Genomic DNA, 6,623 nt, shown 5'->3' on the forward strand with positions numbered 1-6,623 from the left:
AGCCATGAACTGGCTCTGGATTTCATAGCAAGAGATTGCTCTTGCAGCTCCACCGTCACAGCTCTGTGCTAGAAACTCCAAGCTGACTGCTACACAATTTGCTCTTTCCAAAGAATTTAATCTGCAAAGGACACTCAGCATTTTGCCCAGTTAAGCCATTTTAAAAATGAGTGGTGTTAACGTCAGCATGTGCCCATCCAGCATAACGGACAAATTAGCAAGATAATACAATTGACACTTGGAAATAATTAATCTTTAATTTAGGAGATAATTAAAAACATGGACACAACCCCCTATAAACATTTGCATTCATGGAGTAACTGATTTGCACACAGTCCCTTTCACTAGTCTGACTGCTCACAGGCAGAAAGAGTGACCTTATTGGAGGTGAGAGCAGAATTCCCACTGACTTTCACTGGAACAGGATCGCACTTTCTACAAGTGCAGGTGCAGGTACTGCAGGCTTAGTCTTGCATCAAGTTTTTTTTTTTTTTCTGTCAGGAGAGTTACAAGCAGGGGCAAAAACATTTTCACAGCCAAGTCTTTATTATTTGTGTAGGATTACCTTCTAGTTAACAGGGAGTGTATTTAAAGCTATTTTCTTTTGAAAAGCACACCTCTACTCCCAGGCAGCCTCTAAACTGCTGTGAAAGGAGCAAAGGCTTTATTCAAGCAGAGCAGACAGACTTAATTCCTGCTGAAATCTTGGTTCCTTTTGAGGGTCTGGCCAAGTTGCAGCATGGTTTGGCCTGGTTGCAGCATGATCCAGAGACCCGCATGCTGGTTTTACTCAGAAGTACCAGGCAGAGGAAGGTGCACAAGATGTCTATTTGTCTGAGATTATACTGGAATTCCTCATATGAACTGCATGGATTTGACAGGGATGTAGTGCACTGCCTTGGGATGTTCCACAGAAGCAGTTAACTGCATCTTAATTTTCCTCAGGCATATTCACATTGCACTAAAAAAGAAATGTGTGCCTAATAAGGCATGTCACGATTAAACCTGATTGGTTTTGGATTTTAGAGATTATCAATGCATATTGATTCTGGAATGTCTCAGAGACAGATTTGCATAGCTTTACAGCAGTAAACTATCAAATCAGTGTTTTTCATGGAGTCTGCCAGCCTCCCCAGTGCCAATGGCTTCCTCCTCACTCTTGAAGTGAGGAGCATTTTTGTGCTATGGCCAGCAGAATGGAAAGTGGCCGAGATACACAGTAGGAAATGGTAAAATGAAAGAAAATGGCAGTAGCTATTTCAGATATGGATCCAAAAGCTGATTGGCATAATCTTGAAAGACTTCTCACTCGCAAAAGTAGATCACAAAGATTTCTACGGAGATTTGCAATTTAATTAAGTTTCCCTTATTTCCTGCTTCTGCATTTCCTCGTGGCAATGGAGCATGCTGAATACCAAGCACTAGAAGAACAGAAGGGCAAGAGAGAGAAAAGTCATTGAATTAAGAAAAAAAATAATCATTTGTTTTAGCTACATTCAAGACCTGGACAAAATTCTATTGTGATATGAAAGTCTTACCATTTCCAGGATAAACTAAAGGAAAATTAAATTAAACTTTGAACTGCTATGATTTCCATTTATTTTGTACTCCTTTCACAGTTCTGGCCTTTTTATTTCCTGTCTCCCCTCACAAAAGCAATAGTACTATCCAGGCTATTAGCAATCTTCAGAGAACAGCTGTTCCACTTAGGTTTGCTTTGTTTTGTTTGCGTGTTTGCTTTTGTTTTTTATTTGCTTTTGCCAAGTTGTCTGTGGGAGGCAAGAAAATATTTTTTATACCGTTATGTATTAAAACATATTTGAGTCTATATAAAATCCATTTATGGGACTCAAAGAATTAGAATTTTTTAGGATGTAATATATTTTTCTCCTAGAAAATGTAATTTTTTCTTTCTTGATTGAGGGAAGACTTTATTAGCTCAAAGCCACAACTCAAGGAATAACAAAGAAAATAAACTCATCAATATAGTAATCTCCAACTTCTTTGACTGTTTTGCATGTATTTTAATTATTCTTGCCTGAGCTCTTACATGAGTGATATTGTTTTTATGACTTGTAAATTTACATTCTCCTATGTATTAATATTTATACCTGAATGTGGTATTTACAAGTGAATGTACAGTTTTTAATGGAAATGATGAAATGTTATAACTTATGGGTAAGAAACCCTGGTTTGGTTACACTTGTGCATCATGACCAATTGGACAAAGTGATGACACCATGGCTTCCTGATCGAGGAAGCATGTGAAGGCAAATTTGTGTAGATGTGAAAAGGGATTTTAATAGAAAATTATCTTTAAGCATTTATCGCATGACTAGGAAAAAAAAGGATCTTAATTCTCTCTCTCGCCTTCGCACTGTAAAGAGTTCAATCCCTGTTAAAAATTAAGCCTCTGTTAAAAAGTTCGGAGTGCACTCGTCTCCCTTTAGAAAGGGAATCCAAGTCTGTCCCATAGAGTTCAGAAACAACTTATAAAAACCTTACCTGCTGAAATAGAAAGTCACTTGCTCCTTCTCTTTAAAAAGTGAAACCCCTGGAATTCACCAAAAGATGCCACTTCAAGTCACAAAGGTCAGGTGCCCCAGGGCAGCCTGAAGCCACTCTTAGGAGAGTCCCATCACAGAACCGTGGGAGGAGATCCTATAAGAGATGCATGGCAGGGAAGTGTGAGACCTTGAGATTCTTGGGCCGCGGGAGTTGTTCACAGGCAATTGACGAACAGAGGAAGGGCTATCCTTGAGTTAAATTAGGTTTGCTATTCAGTGGCTTTCACTAGCAAACAATTAACTTCAAAGGAGACACTGAAATTGGAAAACAGGATGGCCAGCATGGACTGCAGTCTGTAGGAAATTGAATGGAATTTCATTTTATTTCATGCTACTGCTTCCTTCTTCAATATATTGTATTTTAATTTGGATACGAATTAGGAATCTAAACCATCTCCCAAGTTCTTTGGGCATGCTTTGGGCAATGGATATTATTTGAGAATTCTCATTTTAGGCAACATAAACGTTTTAAAGAATACTTGATGCTCACTTAATATGACTCCTGCCACTACTGAACATAGCAGAAAATAAAGGACAAAAAGGACTACATCAATAAGAAATGAGTGTTCCCACTCTCCTCTAGAAGGACATACAAGGCACTGGGATGAGGGATGAATATTACTCCTAATGAACCTACTACTGAAAGTAAAGGATGCAAAAAGCTCAAATCAAAGTTTGATTTCAACTACAAGACAAGTCTGCAGGAACCCAGTGATCCATAGTGCTAGCAGTAATAAATCTGATATATATATATATGCATATATATTAATAAATATTGGTTTTTAGAAAACTGTGGGCTTGGCTTCAGAGTTACATGGTGAAATTCCCAGGTGTGTTCTGTATCGCGTTTCTTCTGGCCCATGGCATCCATGGGGCCCAAGATGTATAACACAATATGAGCTCCTGCCAAGTTAATGTAGTTTTGTCTGTCTGAGGATGCAGCCATCCGAAGCAGACTGCAGACTCTCAGTTCTTTTCCATCTGTGCTCTCCTAACTTCACCTGCATGTTTGCGCTGAATATTTAGTGCTTGATCACACGGTTGTGCAAGGAATGCAATCAACCCACTGGTCCTACTGAAATCCACTATTGTTCTGCAGAATTTATCTTTTGCTGGAGCTGAGAGCTGATCCAGTTTGCCATGCAAGTGCAACAGCTGATGCACAGTTGGTGACGGAAAAGGATGTGCAAGGTGAGATGAGAGCAGGGGGTTTCTTCTTTCAGTAGCAGCAATCAAAGACCTATTTAAGCTGCAAAACGATGTTTCTTAGGTTCTCTCATCTCCTAGCTGAAACACTCTTTTCCAGAGAGTTTGGGCCCAGGAGAGGGGAGAGAGAAAGGGATCTAATTCCATACCTTTTACCTTGCTTTGGCTGAATGGTGTGCCAGACAATAAAAAGCAGCACAAATCTTCAGTGTGTTGCTGCCGTTGGAACCTGTGGTGGGCAGTGACCGTGGTGTGTGCTCGGCTATCGGTTGCCTTTTCTTTTCCGTGCATAAAAGTGGCTTGGCAGCCATCTCAGTTTACTCCTCAGTAAAAATAAATATATCTCATGTTATATGGATTCTTTCTGTGTATATTGGATTTCTTAACTCAAAAACTGATCGAGGCTACAGGGTTTTTATGAAGGGAAAATACCAAAGCCCAAGGGATCTGGCCTGAGCAGAGGGTTGTTAAGGAAACAAAGGAAGGATGGAGTGGGTAGATCATTACCAAATGGCCCAGCTACACGGGCCCTGCTTCCCTAATGAACCTGACAGCATGCAGAGCCGCCTTCCTCTTCATATGTAAAGCAAATCCCTTGCCCTCTCTGACAGCCGCTATTTACATCTGCAAATGAATCCATTTTCCAGCATCCCCAGGCAGAGGCAGGCAGAGAGCAGAGGGAGCAGGGCGTGCAGCACCCACCGCACCGGGAGCACGGCCCTCCCGGGCAACACCTGCCTCTCGTCCGGTGTCCATCATCCCAGAACTGGAGGAGGAAACGCCTCGGTGCAAGAATACTCATGGGACTGTCATCTGTTTGAGCTAAACCTCTTCTGTGTCTCTTTGTCACCCATCCCTACAGCTCATATGGCTGAATTTGAGGTTAGAGAGCCGAAAGATAATTTTTTCTGAAGAGAGACACAAGATTCGGGGATGGTTTCAGTGTCTGAGTGCCCAGAGAGAGCAGGCAGGTGTGCACAAAGACAGGAGTGACAATGGGGTGGGTTATAGGGTCAGTACGAAGTGCCACCAGACCTCATCCTCATGCATGGTTTGGGCAAAAGCATTCCCATCAAGAATTGGAACTTCTCTGGGGCAGTGTAGAAACTAATGAGATTTTGTGTTGCATTCTCATCTAATGACAACCAAGTCATTGATTTGGCTAATTTGCTGGGAATTATTATGAAAATGCATTTTTTGATGGGAGAGTGAAGGTGACAAGTCCTCTCTCCAGTATGGGGTCTCACGTTAATTGCTAAATGTGCTGAAGCGAGGTTGAAAAAGATGGGAACATATGCACTGTATTCCTTCTTTTGTTTTGTGTGAATAAGCTGTAATACCCCCGCAAATGCAGAGAAAGCAAGAGGGGAAATCACAGCCCTTCCTGCAGAACGCAGCAGGGAGCCCCGCGCCTGCAGCTCGCCTATTGTGTGCCTTCCAAAGAGGGGCTTGTTCTGCTGAAATGCCAGGCGTCTCTGGAGCTAAGGTTATCCCCTGAGCAGAATATATAAATAAGAGATTACTTGCAAGCTCTGCGGCCAGACTTGGGGTGTAGGAAGTGTTTGTTTTTGTTTCTGTCACCAGGCAGCAGGGAACCCGTCGTCTTTGTTCTGGAGGTCATGCTGCTAGAGATGGCAAATATTGACATATATGAAGGTAGTTTTCATTTTCATGTGTTTCTTGTTACTTCTTACTGCTATGTTATTTTGCTTTTTGGTTCTCTTGTTTTCCAACACTTTTTTGTAATTTCCCCACTCAGGCTTTACTATCATGGATTGCAAACAGCATGACAGAACTGCAGGGAATATTATACTCTCATAACCCTTGTGATGACTTGCCCTGAATGAGCTGACAGCTTTCGCTTCAGCCTAGTATGATAAGGACAGGGGTCCACATGCCAGAGGCATTAATTAGCAGGCATGACAGGGATTCTCTTGTAGAAACTACACTTTCCTTCTGGTCCTTTCGCAGTTGTCATTTCAGCTCAAGGTTTAGAATTGTTGTCATCCTAAGTTTTCTTTTGCTGTACCTGGCTGGTTCTTAGACAAAGGAACAATTTTGCATGATTATAAAGCACAAAAATGAAAGGAAGAAGACTTAGAGATAAGAAACTTGCCCAATATACCTTCTGTTCTCGCTAGATGCTCTTCTCCAGATGATTTTATTTGATGCAACTGTGATTTCTACTTATTATTCATTACGCAGAATACTTGTCTTCATTACTAAGCAGTTCCCAAATTCAGGAAGACTGGCATGCAGCTCAACTCACTGAGGTATAAAGATCTGAAAGGAGGAAAAAAACCATCCATGTTAGTAAAATCTGGAAGAGTCTGCACAAAACCTGTAATATGAAATGATAAAACATGAGAATAAGCAACAAAATTTGTCCTGTTACTATCAGTTCAAATTTGTAAAATCCTAGTGTATTTTCTGTTAACTACAATGGATAAGCAGGAAGTAACGTTTTAGCACTGAAGTAAATATTTGTAGCTATAACCATTACAACCACAAACAATAGGAATTGCTTTAACATTCGACATTCTACAAATACAACATTGTTTGATTAAAAATCAATTTGCAAATAAAAGTGTTGACAAAGACCTCAAAAAGTCACCTAGATCTTTGCAGCATTGGCTCAGTATTTTGAGTAACTTATATGTTTGGTAAAGATTGCTAAGAGGAATCATATTAACCCATTAGGACAACTTACTGCCTGAGTAATTCACATTGACATTAATTACCAGCCACGGAGGCAGAGTTTTCTATTTCACATGTTCCTTGCTACCCATTTCTGCTATGTATTTTGCTTTCCTGATGATAATGTGTATAGATAAATATTCCTTGCACTGA

The 6,623-nt window shown here is 40.6% G+C and overlaps 1 long non-coding RNA gene across 1 annotated transcript; it reads right to left on the bottom strand.

Annotated features, from left to right (window-relative positions):
- Positions 1 to 243: 243 nt before the first annotated feature.
- Positions 244 to 6,048, bottom strand: LOC109367544. The gene is made up of 3 exons (XR_004159750.1): positions 5,899 to 6,048; positions 2,506 to 2,661; positions 244 to 1,421 (listed from the first exon to the last, which is right to left on the bottom strand). It is a non-coding gene; the product is annotated as an uncharacterized LOC109367544 (long non-coding RNA).
- Between the last annotated feature and the right edge of the window lie 575 nt (positions 6,049 to 6,623).

Source organism: Meleagris gallopavo, chromosome 4 (assembly GCF_000146605.3).
Source record: "Meleagris gallopavo isolate NT-WF06-2002-E0010 breed Aviagen turkey brand Nicholas breeding stock chromosome 4, Turkey_5.1, whole genome shotgun sequence".
Lineage (NCBI taxonomy): Eukaryota > Metazoa > Chordata > Aves > Galliformes > Phasianidae > Meleagris > Meleagris gallopavo.